The sequence below is a fragment of the Heteronotia binoei genome, chromosome 3, assembly GCF_032191835.1.
Source record: "Heteronotia binoei isolate CCM8104 ecotype False Entrance Well chromosome 3, APGP_CSIRO_Hbin_v1, whole genome shotgun sequence".
Lineage (NCBI taxonomy): Eukaryota > Metazoa > Chordata > Lepidosauria > Squamata > Gekkonidae > Heteronotia > Heteronotia binoei.
Window position 1 is genome coordinate 96,555,017 of NC_083225.1, and position 23,208 is coordinate 96,578,224.

The 23,208-nt window shown below is 44.6% G+C and overlaps 1 protein-coding gene and 1 pseudogene across 1 annotated transcript in view; both read left to right on the forward strand.

The window, feature by feature from the left end:
• The window catches only part of ERG (ETS transcription factor ERG), a 283,816-nt gene that overhangs the window by 18,351 nt on the left and 242,257 nt on the right, over positions 1 to 23,208 (forward strand). The window lies entirely within an intron of this gene.
• On the forward strand, positions 5,038 to 7,363 carry LOC132569084 (uncharacterized; annotated as a pseudogene).

The window sequence follows — 23,208 nt, forward strand, 5'->3', positions numbered from 1 at the left end:
AAGACCAACAACAAGGAATTCCATGACATGGCAGGGAATTCCAAAGCCTGGAAGCCTTGGCTGAAAAGCCCTCTCCAGTATATCCACTCACTTAACCTTATTCAAAGCAGGCATGCAAAGAAATGTCACAACATATAGTTATGTGCTATGAGCAGGAGAGGATCGGACAGTCCCTCAGAGACCCAGGCCTTTACAAGCTTTAACAGTTAGCACCAATACTTTAAATGCTACAGGACTTTTAAGACTGAAGGGTTAGTTTTGCAGGTGAAGGCACTGTTGCTATCCAGCCTCAAGACTGATGAAAACTATAAGCAGTTTCCAAGGTTCCAGAGATGCTTATTGGAGAGAGGCAATCTTCTTGCTTCTTCAGCTGCTTTTATTCCTGCCTACCTCTCCCATGAAGCACCTTTGAGGGATTTTCCACGTTTGAGAGCTGTTGTAACCTACTTCTGCTCAGTTCAGCAGTAAGATCCTGCATATCTCTCAAGGGATAGCCCAGGGTAGCCCAATCTTATAAGATCTTGGAAGCTAAGAAGTGTTGGCCCTGATTAGTAGTTGGATGGAAGCCAACAAGGAAGTCCAGGGTTGCTATGTGGAGGCAAACCGCCTCTGAATGTATCTTGCCTTGAAAACCCTCCAGAGTTGCCAAAAGTTGGCTGAGACTTGATGCCCCCACCCACGAAAAAAACACTCTTCCCCGTCCATAGACCATTCTATCTTCTTTTGTTACATATGATAGCCATTGGTGAACAAATTTAAAAGTGCTAGGAACTTTATAACATATATTTAATTTTGTGGGCGGTTTTATGGCATAAAAGGAAAATGTTCTTTCCAGGTTTATGAATCTTCTGTAAAAAAAAAAAGGACATATAAATGAATCATGTGTTTATGTTATTACTAAGTTAGTAATAAATTAGGGCAGGGACAGGGCGGGGTATAAATTGAAAAATTAATTAAATTAAAATGGTAAATCCTTATTTTTTGATTGCATATCTTACTCTTTTACATTTATATCCCACATGATGCTGCTTACAAACATTGATCTGTCATGTACTCCTTATATAGCAATTTGACCACAGCCAAGAAAGCCACAGCTGTTTAAAGAATTGCCAGTGTTCTTGATTTTGTTAAATGTTCAGAGGCTTTGCATTTTGTTTAATACAGTTGCATTTCATCTTCACACTGGGTCTGTATCCCACCATTTCCATAATTTGGATATATTTTAAAATATAATGCTTCAAAACCCACTACAAATTAAGTGGTTGATCTATGCTATGTTATTGTTTTATATAGTAGTAAACAATGTGTACTGTGTGAACTTCCGTAGGACTGCTTTTGAGCCAATTGCTTATGCTCTGCCAAGAAGCTTTACTGTGCAACACTGGCACAGCAAAGAACTATAGCAGCTACAAATCCCATAGGTGTTGTGGAGAAACACAAAGATGAAGTCTTTAATCTTATACATACTTACTTGGGAGTAAGTCCCCTTGAGCACAGTGAGATTTATTCCCAAATAAACATCATAGAATTGGGTTGCACAGAATAATGGCTTGAGCTTTAGGTAAATTTATATTTCATTAGAAGCAATGATGTGTGTAGATGAAGTGCTGGTGTTTATCTATGTGGATTTATATAGATATAAATATAAGAATAAAGCAAATTAATGAGATGAAATCTAAAAGATAACAGAAAATGAAAGAACATATCCTGTTAGCTGAGGTGTGAGACATAGAGTAGGAGTCTCTCAGTTATTTCCATGTAATAAAATCTTTGTCCAGCACACTCTCATATTTAGTTAGCTGTGGGAACTGGGCATCAAATACTGGTTCTCACAGTGTTACCAGAAGTAATGATTCTGCAGCAGCAACCAGTGCAAGATTAAACCCTGTGGAGGCCCCTAGGCAGTCTTGGAGGCCCCCTCACAAATTATCTCAAAGTCTGAGTGCCCACCCCACTGCCCACAGCCCCTGCTGTAGCCTGCAGGCACCTTCTTAAAAGCCCCTTTTACTAAGCTGTGGGTGAGAGGCAGAGAGAGGCAAACTTGGCGACAACGGCAGCAGCAGCTGCACCAGGCAAGTCTGACAAAGAACAGCTGAGTTGCTGACTGCTCGTGCAGGCTGGGAGGGCTGCAAGCAGGGGGAAAACCGGGGGGGGGGGAGCCAGCCTGGGGCCCCTAAAGGCGTGAGGGCCCATAGGCCAGTTCCTACTTGGCCTAATTGTTAAACTTGCTCTGGCAGCAACTTAGCTAACTGGATTCATGATGCCTGAAGGTGAATAGAGTCCATCTAGTGCTTCACTCCCACTGTGGTTCTAGAGGACTAAACTGGAATGAAAAATAATAGAGATCTATTTTAAGCACTAAAATAAGCAGACATGTCTCAGAATAGTTGTGAATACAGTGGTAAAGTTTTTTAAGAAGTGCCATTGTTATACAGTCATTTTTCTGGCCATAATGGCCTTTTAAACATTCACTAAAACGACATACTTGCTCAGAAACTTTTCTTGGAAAACAAAACTTAGAGGAGGGAAATTGAACTTTGTAGGATTGGAGCATTTCATTTTTAAAACAGACGCAACTTGTGAAATCAGACCTTCAGAGACCACTTTTGAAAGAACAATTTCAACATTTGGTCAAATAGTCTTTGCAGTTTGGACATATGGCAGAAAGTTAACAGACTAATTTGGAATATAGATGGAATTTAGTGAACAATTCCATCCCTCATGCTAAAAAAGACTGTCAGTATTCTTGATATACTTCTAAAGATCTTGATCTGAAACCAAAAATGTGCAGTGACTGGTTTAAATTCCATGTTTTTTGAAACTGCAGAGGTGCTAGCCATATGTTCTTTCAGACACTCAGAAAATTGCATCATTATTGGTGATATGACCTGAAAATTCCATAGCTGCTAAAGGTGGAGCCTCTGAATCATTAATTAATACCCCTATAATAGTGAATATAATGAATAAGAGCATGATTTGCCTCTAAAACTAAAATGCCTGATGTAATTATATGAAGTTGCCTTATACTGAATCAGACCCTTGGTCCATCAAAGTCAGTATTGTCTTCTCAGACTGGCAGCGGCTCTCCAGGGTCTCCAGCTGAGGTTTTTCACGCCTATTTGCCTGGGCCCTTTTAAGAACATAAGAGAAGCCATGTTGGATCAGGCCAACGGCCCATCAAGTCCAACACTCTGTGTCACACTGTATCTGTTGGAGCACTAACTCCTGCTTGAGCGGGTGTGTGCCTAAAACTGGCTGACTACATAAGCTAATGGCCTCTTGGAGCCTTGTTGAAATAGATAAGTCAGGGGATGGTGTCGTGGAATTTTACCAGGGAGAACTCTGCAAAGAAGGGATCTTTGAAATCAGATAAGCCTGTGTACTTGCTTGCTAGAAAACTTTGTGTATGCAGGGGGACGCATCTCAGTTCTGTTGGGCCATGCTGCCTGAATTGAGCTTTGCTCTGGTACCAGAGTAAAATACCTCGCTTCATACCAGAAATTCTGTGCGGACCTCGTTATTTTCCTGCTACATTTACATGGTGCGATCGGCCAAGAAAACAACGGGGTAGGATATTTCCTTCCCCTTGGGGTGGCTGCATAACCATCCACCTTCCACCCTCGTAGTGGGAAGATCAGACTAGGTGCCACAGTCACATTTTCGATCAAGTCCAGCTCTCTCCGGCCCAGTGGGGGAAGGTGCCCGGTCTGCCAACTAAGATCACGTGCCTGATTGAACCGACATGTGCAGGGAATCGGAAGATCTTCAGGATTGTGAGTATGAACTGTCTGGGAATCTGAAATTACCTCTCCTTAGGAGAGAAGAAGGGTCTGATCACCCCTTAAGTCCTGTCCCGTAGGCTCTGCTCTGGTACTGAAGCACAGAGGCTAGGATCTGGGAGGTTTCTGTGGTGTGTGTGTGTGTGAATGTGAGGAGGCGCAGCCTCTAAGTGAAAGCAGACTCTCTATTGTGTATTTCCCAGTAGGGCAACTTCACTGGGTCATGAGAGAGAGGAAGTGAAAACCCCCAGGCTCCCTGGCTGTTCAGACCCCTTACTGGCGGCTGCTGTTTTCTGTTCTCCCTAGAAGTGTCTTGTCTAAACATTTGGTGCCATGTGTGAAAATCAGTCAACAAGCCCGCTAGAATACATGTGTAAAAACTTCAAGGAATATTTTTGTGATGATTATGGAGTCAAACTGACTCCTGAAACTCTGAAAGCATTATGTCAGGAAGATTGGGTGGCCTTACATGTAGAATGGCCGCCCGAGGGTAGCTTTAACCAAGGTTTGGTTCATCAAGTTTATAAAAATGTAGTACAGTCCCCGAGTCATGAAAGTCAGTTTCCCTACATCAACAGTTGGGCAGCAACAGTGCAGAAGTCTTACTGGTGGCCAGAAAAGTTTCAGTGGTTGAAAAAGAAGTGGGCTCAGAGGGCCGCTGATAAAGCTGCAAGTCAAGTTATGGCTTTGCGCCAGGATGTGTTAATAAAAATAACTTCTCCTGCAAAGAAGAAAAAGCTCCCAGTGTTAGATGCCGGACCCGAAGACCCCTTGGCCAGTCCGCCACCATATGTCCCAGCATACCCACCTCTCCCGATGCTGCCAGCTGGAGGAGGTGCCGGGGCAGCAGAAAGCAAGGCTGATGGTGAGAGCCAAGTGCAGCCAGTTAAAGGCGCTCCAGAATCCTTTGATGAGGAGAACCAGGAAGCAGAGGCAGATGAGGGAGCCGGTGCTGTGAAAGGGTGAATAAGATCCCTGCGAACTTTAAATCCAATCCAGCAGCTGTTTTCTGAACAATCGTTTCATTCAACAGCCCCCCCCCCCCCATTACTCCATTCCTGTGTCTAATAGCCAGAGGTTAGCTGCATGTTTTAATTCACCCCTAGAACTTTCCTCCAACACTGAACTCTCTCCCAGCACTGAGCAAACTTCCAGCTCAACTTTTCTGGGTTTTATATCTGGCACAGAGGGCTCACTGATAGCTCCCCTGGAAGTTGACATCCCTCAACAGCCTGGCCCCAGCATTGATACCCAATATATGTATGTGCCCTTCACTTCATGTGATCTAGTAAATTGGAAAACCCATACTGTTGCATTTTCTGACAATCCTGCCCCAAAGACAAATCTGCTAACCAGTATTATGGCTACACATCAGCCTACCTATGCAGACTGTCAACAGCTTTTACTGGGCCTCTTTACAACAGAGGAGAGAAGCTGCATCCTGCATCAAGCCCGGAAACATGTAGAAGGAAAAGTCCCCCCAGAAACTACAGATAGAGAAGAGTGGATAAAGGCCCGTTTTCCTGCAACAGACCCAAATTGGGACCCCAATGGCCACAAGTCCAAACAGCATCTACCAGAATACAGGAAGGCAATCTTAGAGGGGGTGAAAGAGGCAGGCAAGAAGCCTATTAATATGTCCAAAGTCAGTGAAGTTCTCCAGAAAGCAGATGAGAGCCCCGGAGTTTTGCTGAGCGCTTGATGCAAACATTTCGAATGTATACTCCATTCGATCCTGAGGCGGCAGAAAACTTGCGCATGGTGAATACAGCTTTTGTCACTCAAGCCTATGCTGACATCTGCAAAAAGCTCCAGAAGCAAGACGGCTTTGTCGGCATGAATTTATCCCAACTGCTAGAGATTGCCCAGAAAGTTTATGCCAATCAGGATGTAGACCAGAAGCAGGAGGCAGAAAAGAAAGATGAAAAAGAAGACTGATCTGTTGACAGCGGCTCTGACTGGGTAGAGGCAGAGGGGCTGTTCAGGGGCAAGGAATAAATGGTGGAAATCAAAGATCTGCAATGACTAATTTAAACTCAAACCAGTGTGTGTACTGTAAAGAATTTGGGCACTGGAAAAGCTCATGCCCGAATCGACCCCCCCCCTCACACAAGAGATCCAAAGTGCCCCTAGACAGATGACAGGACTGGAGTTTAGAGGCCATGGGAGCAGAGGAGTCAGAGGAAGAGGCAGAAGAAGAGGCCAGGTCCAGAGCGGCAGATATCGGAAGAACAAAGAAGAGCCTATGTACGGCCTGGCTGGTCTGGAAGGATGGGATGACTAGGACAGACCGGGCACCGATGGTCCTGGCCCCACGGAGCCCATGGTCACAGTTGATATTGGGGGTCGGGAGATTCCATTCCTTATAGATACTGGAGCTGTACGATCTGTGGTGCCTGTTAAGATTGCTCCTTCAATCCACAAATACATGAATATAATTGGAGCTACAGGGCACAAGCAATCCAGACCTCTTTTAGCCAAACGAACTTGTAAAGTAGGAGACCATGTAGTCTGCCACAATTTTGTCCATTTACCTGATTGCCCAGTGCCGCTGATGGGAAGAGACCTGCTTTCTAAGTTGTGAGCCCAGTTGACTTTTGAGTCAGAGAGCCAAATGAACTCTGAGTTGCTTATACAACCCCAGAAGGTGAACTACAGCATCAAGTTGTATATGCTTTAGAATGCCCCCGAGAAGAAGAGTGGTGGCTTTACCAACCAGTTCCCGTAATGGCCATGTCAGAAGCCTGGTTTCAACAATTTCCAGATGTATGGGCAGAGGAAAACCCGCCGGGGCTAGCAGTAAACCATGCGCCTATCAAGGTACAGTTAATCCTGGGGGCTGCTCCAATCCGAGAACGCCAGTACCCAATCCCCAAGATGTTAGTAGCTGGCATCCAGAAACACCTAGGCAGGCTCCTCCATTATGGAATTCTTATTGAATGTCAGTCTCCATGGAATAGTCCCCTTTTGCCAGTTCAGAAGCCAGGCACCAATGATTACAGACCAGTGCAGGATTTGTGCAATGTTAATTCTTGCATCCTGTGGTCCCCAATCTGTATGTCTTGTTGGAACTTATACCTCCCTCAGCCACTTATTTCTCATTCATGGATCTCAAGGATGCATTCTTTTGTCTAAGACTGGCACCTGAGAGTCAGCCACTGTTTGCTTTCCAGAGGGAAGAGAAAGAGACTGGTAGAAGGCTACAATATACAGGGACCCGTTTACCCTAAGGGTTCAAAAATTCGGCCACCCTCTTTGGCAATGCCCTCAGCAAAGACTTGAGCTGGTTCCCAACTGTGCCAGGAGAAGTTGTGTGCCTTCAGTACATTGATGATCTCCTGATAGGGGCCAAAAACTTACAGACCTGCCAAGAAGCCATTGCTACTTTGCTAACGCTCCTAACTGAGGCTGGGTATAAAGTGTCTCAAAAGAAAGCTCAGCTATGCCAAAAGACAGTGAAATTTTTGGGCTTCCATATATCCCAGGGCAGATGGCAGCTAGGCAGGGAGCAAAAAGAGACTGTGTGTGCTATTCCTGTGCCCGCTACCAGGCGCCAGCTGAGAGAATTCTTATTACATGAATGAAAACTCAACAGGACATTGGCCACTTTAAGAGCTAAGTGTAATGGTTTTGGCAGGTAAACCTTGTTTATGATTCACCTTTAAAGGATGCACTAACCGGTAAATGGTGGACGCCTGCATTGCTTATAAGGATAGTACTTACTATGGCGTTCCCACATTTATTTATTTATTTATTACGTTCAATTTATATCCTGCCCTCTCCGCAAGCAGACTCAGGGCGGCTCATAACATTATACAATACAATCAATTCCAATAAAACATATAAAACCATAATTTACTTATTTCAATTTTAAAACCATTCTATGGCGCTGCTTCAGCACAATATAAGCGGTATTGAATTCTCGACTGTGATCACCAGAATTCTATATGATGTCCGGTGGCAGCCCTTTTTCAATTAAACAGCAAAAGCCTGCTTAAACAATTCGGTCTTACAGGCCCTATTATGAGTGCTAATTAGAGAAAGCTAGGGTGAGTGATTCAGACTGTGAGACATATATAATTGTTCATATTTTTCATGTTATGAATATTTGTAGTATGCCCTGTTTGCATGTTATGTGGTTATTGTTTTGGCACTACTGGACCTGGGAAATTGTACAACACTTATAAGAATGGTCCTTAGAAGAAGGATCTGAGATCTGAAATCGCTTGCAAAGCGGACCAAAGCGGACCACCTACTTTTACACTGGACTGAATGTTATTTAGTGGCTTTCATCCACATAAGGACAGTAGGAGCATTGAGTAACGTATGAGGTTTTAACTTGGTGATATGTACTGATATTATTTGTTTTGTATTTTGATACTTATTATTCACAACAAGTTAAAATTGCATTTTACACGGAGAGTTTTTTCTTTCTGTTGAGAGAATTCTTAGGCGCAGCAGGGTTCTGCAGAATTTGGGTCCCCAATTTTGCTATAACAGCTAAGCCCTTGTACGAAGCCACAAAGGGGGGAGTAAAAGCACCCTTTGAATGGACAGAGCAATGTCAGGATGCTTCTGAAACCTTGAAGCGCCAGCTCATGCAGGCTCCAGCCCTGGGATTACCAAATACTGAAAAGCTCTTTACTCTGTATGTACATGAGCGAGGAGAAGTAGCTGCAGGTGTTTTGACTCAATTGCTGCGATCTTGGCCCCGGCCAGTGGCATATTTGTCTAAGCAGCTAGACACTGTGGCTAAAGGGTGGCCCCCCTGTATGCGTTCAATAGCCATTGTAGCAGAACTTGTGAAGGAAGCAGACAAGTTTACCTTTGGGAGTCAACTTGAAATAAAAGTACCCCACTACGTGCAGGCGCTTCTTGAGCACAAAGGGAACTATTGGTTCACTAATGCCCGTTCTTATATGTGAAAATCGCCGTGTGAAAATAGTGACTGTGTCAACTCTGAACCCAGCCTCGCTGTTGCCAACTCCTGGTGTAGAATTAGAACATGACTGCCTAGAAGTTGTGGAAGAAGTCTATTCCAGCCAGCCCAATCTAAAAGATGCCCCATTTTCAGATCCAGATATTGAGTATTTTACTGTTGGGAGCAGCTTTGTCCAGGATGGGAAGCGGAGAGCAGGACATGTGGTCGTTACTCTAGAAGCAGTGATTGAGGCTGTCGCGCTGCCGGTCTCCACTTCAGCTCAGAAAGCAGAGTTAATTGCCCTCATCAGAGCACTTCAGTTAGTAGAAGGACTAAAAGCCAATATATACACTGATTCCAAATATACTTTCATGACATTGCATGCCCATGGAGCCTTGTATAAAGAAAGAGGTTTAATAACTGCCAGTGGCAAAGGAATTAAAAATGGGAAAGAAATTCTGGAACTGTAAGAAGCTCTTTGGGCCCCCCGGCATATAGCTGTTATTCATTGCCACTGCCATCAAAAGCCCCTAAGTCCAGTAGCAAGAGGAAATCGCAAGGCAGATTTAATGGCAAAGGAAGCAGCCCTTAAGCCTTATCAGGGAAGTGCAGAAGGACTAAAAGCCAATATATACACTGATTCCAAATATGCTTTCATGACATTGCATGCCCATGGAGCCTTGTATAAAGAAAGAGGTTTAACAACTGCCAGTGGCAAAGGAATTAAAAATGGGAAAGAAATCCTGGAACTGTAAGAAGCTCTTTGGGCCCCCCCGGCATATAGCTGTTATTCATTGCTGCTGCCATCAAAAGCCCCTAAGTCCAGTAGCAAGAGGAAATCGCAAGGCAGATTTAATGGCAAAGGAAGCAGCCCTTAAGCCTTATCAGGGAAGTGCAGAAATTCTGCCTGTTTTTCAAGTTTCCTTAACTGAATGGAGCCCCCGATATTCACTAGCTGAGGAGCAGTGGGTTCAAACTCACAAACGAAGAGATGGCTGGTATGTTCTTTCCAATGGCAGAATCTATATTCCAGAAGCTGTAGCATGGACATTAATTCAGAACCTGCATGAGGGAACACACTATGGAAAGACTGTTCTTGAATGCTCTGTGAGTCAATGGGCATACATCAACCGTGTGAGTTCACTGACAGCCCAAGCCTCTGCTCAGTGTGTTACATGTGCAAAGAACAATCCAAGATTGAGCTCCACTCAACTCCCTGGAAGTCAGCCAGTGGGAGCAACACTTTTCTCCTCCCTAGTTGTAGATTTCACTGAGATGCCCGAAGCTGGACATTACCGTTACATGCTTGTATTTGTTTGCACAATGTCTGGATGGATGGAAGCTTACCCGACCCACACTGAGAAAGCCAATGAAGTTGTATAAGCTTTATTAAAAGACATTGTCCCAAAATTTGCTTTACCTGTTATCATAGGGAGTGATAATGGAGTATCATTTATAGAGAAAACTGTACATGTATCTACGTTGCTTGGCATTACTTGGAAATTACATGCCACTTACCGCCCACAGAGTTCAGCAAAAGTTGAAAGGGCAAACAGATCCTTGAAGAACACCCTGTCTAAACTCTGTCAAGAAACCCATTTGCCATGGACTACAATGTTGCCAATTGCATTGTTCTGATTGCACTGTCTTCCACACAAACGTCTTAAACTATCGCCATTCGAGATTGTTTATGGAAGACCATCCCCTATAGTCCAAGGAGTTCAGGGCGACCTCTCACAGTTGGGGAGCTTCATAACTTGTGAAGAATTGCAAGCAGTGGCGTAGGGAGGGGGTGGCGGGGGTGGCGGGTCGCCCCAGGTCTGGAGGGTCTGGGGGGCCCCTTGGCAATGCCAAGGGGCCCCTCAGAAGCCGGCTGCCTGGCGTCCCCGCCGCCGGGAAGGACTGAGGAGGCCGACATGTCCGACAACAGCTTTGACCGGACTCCTGGCGCGGGTCGAGGCCGAGGTAGAGGCAGTAGCCCGCTGGCTCCCGAGAGCGGGGCCGGCTCCAGCTCTCTTCCCGCAGGAGCTACGAGGGCAGCCGCAACAGCCTCCCTGCAAGGCAGCGCGAGAGAAGCGCCTGGAGCCCGGCTGCAGTTCGCTGGGCGCTCTGGCCCATCAGGTTTCGGAGGGCGGGGCTGAGTTTACTCCACGGCCCGCCCCCTTGCCCAGCCCGCAAGCGACAGGCGGGAGGAGGAGCGAAGGAAGAGATTGCGCGGCGGGGTGGTGGTGCTGACACCGAGGAGATGCGGCCGGAGGGCGGTTTGGCAGCCGAGCAATGCCCGGTGAGTTGCCTGCTTTGAGAACTGCCGCCATTCACCAAGGCCAAAGGAGTCTTCTTCCGAGCCTGCGCGTGAGAGCCGGGCTGCTTTCTGCAGTTCCCGAGAGAACTGCGACGAGGGCAAATGAGAGATTGAGAGAGATGCTTGTGGAACACTGACACCGCCAGCTGCCGTTCTTCCAAGCACACTTCCCAGCAATCTCAGGGCACAGGCACTGGCCTGCCTGCGCCCTCTGATAGCATTCAGCGGGACTCAATTCCAAACAAATACCAGCCTAGTTTTCTTGGGGGGGGGATTTGGGTTTGCCCCTCCCACTTTTGCTGGCGCTTCCTTGCACCCTTTGGGCACCGCTGGGGGTGCGCTTTTTGCAGGGCCTGAGCTGCAGACCCGGGAAGGGGGGGGGGGGTCCCACGAGTGGAGGAGAGAGGAGAGTTTGCATTCCACCTCCTGGGCTGGGAAGACCCAGGGAAGCCCAGTCTAGATTTCTTGGGGGTGGGATTTGGGTTCCCTTCGCCCCTTTGCTGGTGCTTCCTTGCAGCTTTTGGGCACCCCTGGGGGTGCCCCGGGGGGCTGGGAAAGGTAGGGGGCGTCCAGGGGAAGGATGGGGGGTGGGCTGCTGCGGGATGCGTGCCCCGATTGGGACAGGGTTGCCAACCTCCAGGGAGGCCTCCGACAACAGTTATAGACAGCAGAGTTCAGCAGAAAGGAAAGGGCGGCTTTAGAGGTTGGCTGGGGGGGACTCAAGGTGCATCGATATCCCTACTAGCAATGTTCCCTCTAAGCTTCAGAGTCTTGTGAGCAAAAATTCAACTTTGTGAGCCCCTGCATAAGTGATTGTGCTCTGGGGACATTTTTCCTGAGCTAAGACAAAAATGTGTGAGGTGGAGGCGAAAAATCCGTGAGCTTGCTCATGCTAACTCCTTCCTTGGAGGTTTTTCAACAGAGGCTGGATGGCCCTCTGACAGCAATGGAGATCCTGTGAATTTCGGGGGAGGTGTTTGTGAGTTTCCTGCATTGTGCAGGGGGTTGGACTAGATGACCCTGGAGCTCCCTTCCAACTCTAGGATTCCTGACCGTTAGAGCAGCTCCTCAGAGGAACAGGCTTCCTTCTTGGGAGGTGGTGGGCTCTCCTTCCTTGGAGGTTTTTAAACAGGGGCTAGATGGCCATCTGACAGCAATGGAGATCCTGTGAATTTAGGGGGAGGTGTTGTGAGTTTCCTGCATTGTGCAGGGGGTTGGACTAGATGACCCTAGAGGTCCCTTCCAACTCTATGATTCTAGGTTTTTAAATAGAAACTAGATGGCCACCTGACAGCAATGGAGATCCTGTGAATTTAGGGGGAGGTGTTGTGAGTTTCCTGCATTGTGCAGGGGGTTGGACTAGATGACCCTAGAGGTCCCTTCCAACTCTAGGATTCTAGGTTTTTAAACAGAAACTAGATGGCCACCTGACAGCAATGGAGATCCTGTGAATTTAGGGGGAGGTGTTGTGAGTTTCCTGCATTGTGCAGGGGGTTGGACTAGATGACCCTAGAGGTCCCTTCCAACTCTAGGATTCTAGGTTTTTAAGCTGAGGCTAAATGGCCATCTGACAGCAATGAGGATCCTGTGAATTTAGGGGGAGGTGTTTGTGAGTTTCCTGCATTGTGCAGGGGGTTGGACTAGATGACCCTGGAGATCCCTTCCAACTCTATGATTCTATGACTGCCAGAGGTCCCTTCCAACTCTATGATTCTAACTCAGCTTAGAAGGAACACTGCCTACTAGTGCTGACCCGTTCCCCAAACCCCATCCTTCCCAAAGCTCCACCCCCCAAAGTTTCAGGATTTACCCTAACTGGAGGTGGCAACCCCAGCAGAGAGAGGAGGTCTTCAGAAGGGCCCTGAGAAGACTGGGGGTGAGGTGGGGGAATAGTTAAGCTTTGACAACTCTGGAAGAAGGTCTGACTTCCAGCATGACTCTTTTCGGTCCACCTTCTGTGTTATTCTTCGATGTCCAGAGAGCCCTCGTGGGAGCATTCCCAGAGAAGGCCTTTCAGAGCTCATCCTGCTGAAATCTACTCCAGTGGCAAATTGGAGGCTGAGGGAATTTTGGTGCATAGATGGGTTGCCCAGTTAGTCTGTCTGTAGCAGGAGAAATAAGAGCCCCGTGGCACAGAGTGGTAAAGCTGCAGTACTGCAGTCAGAGCCCTCTGCTCACGACCTGAGTTCGATCCCAGCGGAAGCTGGTTCAGGTAGCCGGCTCCAGGTTGACTCAGCCTTCTATCCTTCCAAGGTAGGTCAAAGGAGTCCCCAGCTTGCTGGTGGGAAAGCGTAGATGTCTGGGGAAGGCAGTGGCAAACCACCCTGTAAAAAGTCTGCCGTGAAAACCTTGTGAAAGCAACATCACCCCAGAGTCAGAAACGACTGGTGCTTGCACAGGGGACTACCTTTACCTTTACTAGCAGGAGAAATGAGTCAGAGTCCAGCAGCAGCAGCTTAAAGACTAACTTGGTGCTTGGTGGGGGGGCGCGGTGGGAGTGCTTCTAGCCCCATTGATGGACCTCCTGATGGCACCTGGTTTTATGGCCACTGGGTGACAGAGTGTTGGACTGGATGGGCCACTGGCCTGATCCAACAGGGCTTCTCTTATGTTCTTAAGTGACACAGAGTGTTGGACTGGATGGGCCATTGGCCTGATCCAACATGGCTTCTCTTATGTGACACAGAGTGTTGGACTGGATGGGCCATTGGCCTGATCCAACAAGGCTTCTCTTATGTTCTTATGTGACACAGAGTGTTGGACTGGAGGGCCCAATGGCCTGATCCAACATGGCTTCTCTTATGTTCTTATATGTGACACAGAGTTTTGGACTGGATGGCCCATTGGCCTGATCCAACATGGCTTCTGTTATGTTCTTATGTGACACAGAGTGTTGGACTGGAGGGGTCACCAGCCTGATCCAACATGGCTTCTCTTATGTTCTTATGCGACGCAGAGTGTTGGACTGGATGGGCCATTGGCCTGATCCAACAGGGCTTCTCTTATGCCCCACCTGCCTCCCTTGGGCCCTCTGGGACACTCCAGTAAGGGAACAACAACTGTGGGGGTTCAGCGTTCAAGGAACAATGCAAAAAATTACACTGACCAATAGGCCATCAACCAAGTACTCATTACAGACATCTCTGTACTACCCAATAAACTGCAAACATATACTGTATTATTATATTGTAGTATATCATAAACGGCCTGTTGTCAAAGACCGAGTATGGAACAGTACAGACTGTAAGCGTACATAAACAATGCTCCAGACTATGGGTGTTTCTTCCCTTAAAAAGTTCAATAGCAGTATACAAATGGGCAATCTCAGTTAAAGACCCTAACTCATGGGAGTCGGCGCCCATACAGAATTCAACAATGATTCTCTATAACCTTCGCATTTCTCATCTCAGAGGTTCCTGACCCATCTTCCATCAGTATGCCTGTTTTTGTTTTCCTTGTTTTTCTTGTAAGCTTGCTTAATATAGAAGTCCCACAAGTTCAGGGCACAAGGGGAACAGCTGGGCCAGCAGGCTGCTTGTGGCATTTCTCCCTGTCACATGGTGTGGTGGGGTAATCAGGTTATCAATCACATGACCTAGATCGCACCAGCAGTGCCATCTTGGGGGGGGGGGTGCCGCCCCCAAAGTGACACCACTTCCTGTCCCCCCCCCCACAAGTGGTGGCCGTTTTGGGGAAGTTACATCACTTCCTGTTTCCAGCAGGGCTCCCTCGCAAGTGGTGGCCATCTTGCGGAAGTGACATCACCGGAAGTGACATCATATCCTGTTTCTGGAGGCGTGCACACACATGGGGGGGCCCACATAAATCTTGGGCCCCGGGCCCCCAAAGCCCTAGCTACGCCACTGATTGCAAGCCTTGGGAAAATCTGTAAAAGATGTGAATAGGTATGTGTTTGAGACTCTGCCATATCAAATTTATTTTCCTGTACATGTTTACGAGCCAGGAGACTGTGTGTGGGTTAAAAGCTGGAGGGCAAAGACCTTACAGCCTAAGTGAAAGGACCCCTTTATGGTCCTTTTAAGTTCTCCTACAGCCGTCAAGGTCCAAGGAGTAGCAGCGTAGATCCATTGGTCTCATTTAAAGCGAGCTGCAGATCACTGGAAAGCACAGCCAGTTCCAGGGAAGCCATTGACTTTGAAATTTTGTAAAGACCCTAACCGGCCTTAAGCCATCCAGTAAAGACTGTTAAAAGTCAGCAGCTTGTAGCTGGTAGGACTTGCTTGAAAGCAGGTCCAGCGTACCCGAGCTTCATCAGCAGCCCTGCTCTAGCCACACCCTGAGGCTGGCTGGTCTACACATGGCTGAAGCTTTGAGGAAGACTTCTGGAACCACACAGAGTTAGATATTCCTTTGTATTAGTTTTCTGAACTTATTTAATTTTACCACTATTATTCTTCTGTATTGAACGTATTATTGCAAAAGTACTATAAGCTTCTGCTGTAAGACTAAAAATCATGCATGCTTCAAGTGCTTTTAAAAATCATGCATGCTTCAAGTGCTACGCTTTTCTGCTGTATTTTTGCCTATGTGCCAATATGCTGTTCTCAGACTTCGAGATGTACTAAATGTTGGGAAGGAGAAAGTTCACAACGCCTGCTGCATGTCCAATCTAGGAAAGTGTATGAAGCTTGTATAGAATGCAATACAAAAATAGTTTGTGTAGAATGAGGAGTGTCTTATTATCAGGCAAAAATTGAGTATCCCGGTTCAGGAGGAATAATACCCTAAAGAGGGAGTTTCCGCTGCCTGACTTTACAGTGGGTATGCTGGCCAGTTAATTTAAAGTCTTACAAGGTGAAAAAGCCAAAGTTTAAACCACCTGTCCAGGAGACAAAAAATTCTGTATAAGGCTGTGTTTAATGATGCTCAGGATGAAAAATTTGTTATTCCAGAACCTGGGAGTAATCTTTTTATAGCCCTGGCTGAACAGATAGCCGCCTCCCTAAATATTTCAAACTGTTGGGTGTGCGGAGGTCCGTTGATGAGTGAAAGATGGCTTTGGGTTGGCATGGAGGTTTTGCCTTCAGACTTGATCCGATGGAATAAACCTAGATCGGAGTCAAAGTCAGAAGAGAGGAAGATCTGGGAATTGCAGACAGTGGTGAATGGAGAATTGTGCATTTCCCAGACTGTGTTGAGGGTGAATGGAAAGCATGTTGGGCACTCTTTGTGCCACTGGACTTTGTTAGACAGCTCCACTAAGGAGAAGCCGAAATGGTTAGAGGCAGATGGCACTGTTATAGAGGATTTTCAGCCATGGGAAAATGTTAGCAAGGTAAATAAATATTCTAATGCTGCATCAGATTCCTCTGATCAATGGATGGCTCCTGAAGGGTTATTTTGGATCTGTGGTAAAATGACTTATACATTCCTGCCCAGGATATGGCATGGGACTTGCATTATTGGGACAATACCTCCCAGCTTCTTTCTTTTGCCTTTAAATGTTGGTTCTGCCTTGGGAACTCGATGACTATGTTAGATCAAAGCATTCCTTGGACATCGTTGGTATGCAGTGGGGAAACTAATGGCCCCCACAACGGATCATTGAATACTATGGCCCAGCCACATGGGCACAGGATGGGTCTTGGGGCTACCATACACCTGTGTACATGCTAAGCTGTATTATTAGATTGCAAGCTATGGTAGAAATTATAACAAATCAAACAGCCTTGGCCCTAGAGTTGTTAGCTAGACAGCAGACCCAGATGCGTGCAGCCATATATCAGAACTGCTTGGCTCTGGACTACCTATTAGCTGAAGAAGGTAGTGTCTGTGGGAAGTTTAATCGATCAAATTGTTGTCTAAATATTGATAATAATGAAGAAGCTGTGCAGAATATAGCATCTGAAATTTGTAAAATAGCTCATGTTCCAGTGCAAACATGGAAAAAAATGAATGTGTCATGGTTTGGGCAAATTATGGGAGATTGGAAACATTCTATTCTTAATTGGTATTTCTTTAGGAGGTTTGATGCTGCTGCCATGTTTAATTCCCATTATGAGGTACAGTGTTAATAATGCCGTGAAGGCACTCACTCCCTTAGGAAAGAATGTTAACATCATGTATATGTCTCCAGAGGAAAGGAAACTACTTTATTAATTTGCTTGAAGATGGTCAGTCTCCTTCAGACTAAATAAGCTTTCAGAGACTGAAAGGGGGGAAATGAAGGCAGAGCCTCTGAATAATTAATCAATACCTTTATAATAATGAATATAATGAATAAGAGCATGCTTTGCCTCTAAAACTAAAATGTCTGATGTAATTATCTGTTGGTGCACTAACTCGTGCCTGAGTGGGTGTGTGCCTAAAGCTGGCTAACTAAATAAGCTAACAGCCTCTTGGAGGTGCCTTGCTGAAATAGATAAGTAAGGGGATGGTGTCATGGAATTTTACTCTGTGAAGGAGGGATCTTTGAAATCAGATAAGCCTGTGTGCTTGCTTGCTAGAAAACTGAGTATGCAGGGGGACACATCTCAGTTCTGTTGGGCCATGCTGCCTGATTGAGCTCTGCTCTGGTACCAGAGTAAAATACCTCGCTTCATAACAGAAATTGTGCGGACCTCGTTATTTTTCTGCTGTATCAGGATGATGGTGAAGTCATAAGCAGTGTTACTCCAGTCCAAGCCTATTAATTTCAGTAAACGTCTTGTTCTGCATAGGATTGCACTGTGAATTGTTCAGTGAGTCACGATTACAGTTACGCATTTTTAGTGGCACTATATTGATTAATAGGAGCCACCTGTTAATGGCTAGCATATTGTGTGTCACTGGTCTCCACAACATTGTTGAACCAAAGAAAATGTGGTCAGCTAGATTTCCATCAATTGATCACTTAAATATCCATAGTTTGTCGTGAAATTACAGTCCATCTTGATGTCCTGTCTCCCTAGGTATGTCAGAGACTGTTTGAAATGTACAACAATGGCTTGCATCCTGTGAATCTGTTTCATTGCCACAAGAGCCTCCTATATCAGGGAAAGTTCCTTGTTCTGGAGAAGGTACCATTGCTAATGGAACAGATCTGCTGGGTCCAAACCAGTGGTCTCTTCTGAAGGTAGTTAAGTATGATTCATTGCCAGTACTAAAAGAGCTGATGAATTCAAAACATTGGCAGCACATTTGTCATCTGATAGAAATTCAAGTATGCAGTTAAAGTGGTGGTTAAAAATACTGCACATATTTTCATTAATTGGTTCTAGCATAACTATTGAGGTTTCTTTTCAACAAATTGCTTACATTATTATATCAGAAATGTTTTGGGATTAGCAGTCTTCAATAATGATAATATTCATTATCTTAAATGAGTTTTCAAAATACTTAGTATAATTTGTCATAGTAACCTTTACAACAATCCTATAGATTAGGCCAGTATTATTCGTTCATTACTGTAGAAGGGACAGTGGGTGAGGCTCATAATAGCTTATCACTAGGTGGGATCTGAACTGGAGACTTTCCAGTCCACGCTCTTAGTCGTTACTGGAATACATGAAGCTTTAAATTATTGGCAGAAATAAAATATGTTTCATGAACTTACAAAATTACTAGAATTTGTGTTTACCACTGTAGTTTGTGAAGAATGAAAATAATCTTAGATGACAATAATTGGATTTACCACAAACATTACATTATTGATTAATGGTATATAGGTAGGAGAAACACCAAAGAAAAATACTGGGAAGATTCTGACCTTTTAAAGTACATTTTAAAAAGATATTCTTACATTCTTTCAACCATTTGAAATATATCTGGTCTAGACCTAGATAGTGATACATGTGCTAAGCTAGTATTTATATTTTGTCAGTAGTCGAAAATTAGAATGAATATATTAGATTTCTTATTATAATCAGCTCAAAATTCTAATTGTCCCAATGTGTGCTTGAATTAAGTATGTATATTTTGTTGCAGGGTAGTTAAGAATACATACATTGACCTCTATAGAGATTTTATCCTCACTTCAAACTTTGAATCTTAAAAACTACTCAGCAAGCATAGGTTTAGGAAATTTATATACTGTATATGTGCATTGCCCAATTTGATGGAATACCTTGTATTTTATTGGCTCAGTGACTAGGGCCTGGTTACAAGAAGGACTCTGCTCAGTCCTAGTTTCTACCAAAATTTGGCAAGATACTGGGAATGCTCAACCCACTAATTTCCACCCCGGGGGGAAATGATCTTCCCATCTCTTCTTGACCTTCTTTGTATTTCCAGTTCTGTTAAGGGATATGTTTTGGGTGAGGGAGATGAGATTTACATTTATACAGTCTGTGTGCTTATAGTGGATCTTGATAATTTGAGCTAAGGAACCAGTCATGAGCACCATGACTTTTTAGGGTGTATGGGAAGGCTTTCTATACATTCTTCTCTGGTCTCCATATATTGAGGCATATACTGGATACTAGTGTTGGGAGGCAGCATCAGAGTAAGGTCTTGCTTACTATACCTGCCCTGTTTGTTCTTGGTCCTATAGTGGTTGGCCACTGTGTGAAAAGGGACACTGGATTAGACGGACCAATGGTTTGATCCATCTTGGCTTTTCTTATGTTCTTAACTTGTCAAATCGAAATGACAACAAAAAATAATAATGACTATTTAACCCCATGAAAATCAGAGTGCTAGATGTTGCTTTCTCAGTTATGTTACTCTAATGGCAGTTTTTGAGAAAGTTTTTAAATATTTGAAAAAAGTTTGTGGTCTTTGAGGAATACTTTAAAGACTATCAGTTGTCTTTAAATGTCCTAAGTTTTTTGAACCTGTGGGTACCTTTGAATTCTGACAATGGATGGTGGGCAGAGCCACAAAATGACTATCACAAAAGGTGGTGCCAACTACAAAATGGCTGCCACAAAAGGTGGGGCCAAACACAAAATCTTCAGGAGTGAGGATATGCACAATTCTAATAATAACTCTTTAACATTTCATGCAGAACCTGTTTTAACAGGTTTTAACAGGATGCCTTTTAAAATGAGCATACTGTTTAAAAACATTTTCTTGCATCCACAATTTATCTTCAGTTATACAGTACTATGTACTATGTGGCAGCTGCTGCCAAAGAAACTTTTTAAAATATCTGCACAGCCAATTAGATCTCCAGTAGTTGATCAGAAACTCTGCTGGGCAAAAGACTCTTGTGGCCCTGTCCACTGTCTAAAAACTGTTGGTGGGCTTCAAGAAGGATGTCAGTAGGTGTCATTGCCTCAGACGGTACTTCCCATCTGTCTGGTTATATTTCATTCATCAGGAAAGCTTCCTTAGGAAACAGGGGAGGGAGACCTAGGGCCGGATTAACATGTCTAATCTCCATGGTGTTAAATATTACTTCAACTAAAGTTTTGATTTCTAATTATTTGGCTTTGGCAGCTTTGGTTACTCTGGATAATCCCCCCCTTTAAAAAAAATCAATTTATTTACCTCCAAGGATGAAAACTGGAATATGTTAATAGGGTTATATGATGAAATGCTGGTGACTCTTCCAGATATGATGGCTATTTTAGCAGGTAATTTTAATGCCAGAATTGAAAGCAACAATGAAACTTTACTGTCAATCTGGTTGGGCATAAACACTGATAATACTTTATTCCCTTTAATGTATTCAGGAGCATTGAAAGATGCCAGTATTAAAAAGGCAGGTCTGAGACCCTTTGAATTTTCTATGCAAAGAGGACTTAACATATTAAATGGGTATATGAAGAATGATCTAAGGGGTGACTTTCCTTTTTTTTTGTTTCAAGGGGGCTAGTCTTATTGAACATTTCCTGGAGGCGTCTGATTTTCTGCATATGATAAAGAGGTTATCTGTTCAAGATTTCATGGGTAGGGATTATCTACCTATTTCTCTTACTCTGATGCTACCAGCTGAAGATCGCCTTCCCTTAAGTGAGTAAGGACAAATATTGCAGTAGGGTAATTAAATCTGTCATTTTTATTGGCCCCCTCAAATGTTGCATTCGACAAAAGTTGGATTTATTAAAGACAACTCTCTAGAGTTAATTCGACTAAGTCTTCCATCAAGCTATTATATTATCTTTTTACTCTGTTTAAGCCTTTTTACTTAAGTCCACATAAATACAGGAATATATCTGAGCCACTGAATAGAAATAACTGGTTTAACAATGAATGCAAAATTATGAAAAGAGGAATTCAACTATTGTACTGTGGCTTTAAAAGAAAGAATAACTTTAACATTCTAGGAGAATTACTTGATCTAAAAAAAGCTGCAAAAAAGTAATTCAGGTTAAGAAGAGGGAAGAGAAGTATAAGGAGTGACAGCTTCTTATTAGTTCACTTATCTATCTATCAGATTATGATCTATCAGGTTTTTGGAAAATTATTTCTGTGGCTATGAATTTAAAGTCTAATTTATCATCACGCATCCCTGCCTCTCAGTGGATGATGCATTTTAAAGAACTGTTTTGCTCTGGTCCCTCCTGTAATACTATGGTAGTGGATGTAAAACCTGAGGATCTTCTTAATTGGGCTCCTGTATTTACTTATTATTATTTGCATTTATGCCCCGCCCTCTCCAGTTGGGCTCAGGGTGGCTAACAACAAGTAAAATAGTAAAACAACAATGTTAAATTATTACAATAAAATTATTACGATAAACATTATTAAAAAATCAGAGAAGAATGTATGTAGTATGAATCGTTGTAGATCTGGTAAGGCTCCAGTTTAAGATAGGGTCCCAAATGATTTATTTAAGAGAAATCCTTCCTGGTGGAGTAGTCTATTAGCACCAGTCACCACGCAGTGTCCCCGATGTGCTGACACTATGCAGAAGTGACATGTGGATGTCACATGGCTATGCTCAAGTTTGGGGGCAAAATTATGGTTTGATGCCAGTTTTATCATAGTTTTGCCCAAAAGCCAGAGCATCACTCCCACATCATTGACATGATGATGTCACTGCCCATTCTTGGAATGCCCCCCAATCCCCCTGCAGTGTGACAATCTCACCTGGCAACCCTACCTCTGAAACTGCCTCTGGGCTTGACCGTGGAGGTGGTGTCCAGGAGCCATTGCTCGGCCTGGAGTGGCTCCCCGATGTCACTGTGGCTGCACCTGTAGTGGCTCCCAAACTCTGCCCCCACCACAGGCAGACCCAGTGCAAGACAACACTCTTTATTTGGGGGAGGGATTTAACCCCAATGTAATATGTTTAGGTTTTCAGATTTTCCAGTAAATATGGGCATCCCCCAGGATTTCAGAAATATCTGTTTATGGCCCTGATCTGCAGATTTGTCTCTGCAGATTAGTCCATACTTGACTATAAGTATATCTGTTATAATAATAAAACTGTAGTGGTATTGGTCAAATGGAGCTGTCCCACTGGTTGATGCTTGTGCCATGGCTGGCATGTGGGAGTTGGTGAGGTAGACGGTGGCCTGGAGTGCCACCTCACCTATGGGGCACCACTAGGCACCCCCTCCCTTCGCCCCACCACTGCCAGCTTCCCAGGTTGCCAATGCAGGCTGGACGGTGTGTTGGCGGTACTCTCCTCCGAGCCCAACTTTCCTTACAAGGGAGATAAATATTTCAGTGGTTTTTTATCTTGTTGCCTAATTCTCACTGAAATCTTAATGTTTGTAACGCCTGGAGAAAATGGCTGCTTTGCAGGATGGACTCTGTATTGTTATATCATGCTGAGGTCACTTCTTCCTGCTTTGGTCCACACTGTGGAGAAAGACTGTCTTTTTTCTAGGTAGAGGATATAGGGAGGGGAGGAGATGGAAAGCTGAAGTCAGATCAGTTCCCCTACAGAAAATGGCCACCTTGAGGCGCATACTCTATGGTATATCATAGAACAAATGGTATACAAACTCTATGGTATATCATAAAACAAATCAGGACAGACCAAACAATCCAGATTATGCCACAAATTTACACTGATGCTAAACGCTGCAAGATGAGCATGACAGAAAAAGGCAATGCAATGCACTGTAAACAAAAGCAATACTGAGTTTCAGTGTCTGTGTGACCATAGTAATGCCCCCCGCGCCCCCCCCCCCCTAATTATTCTTCTGACTGGCATTACTTAACTAGGTCTGGCTGCTGTTTAGCAGTAGCCCCCTTCTGACAGCCAGTGTGATTTAGCACTTGCCAACTCCAAGTTGAGAAATACCTGGAGATTTGAGGGGTTGAGCCTGGAAAGGGTAGGGTTTGAGGATGAGTGGGACCTCGGATAG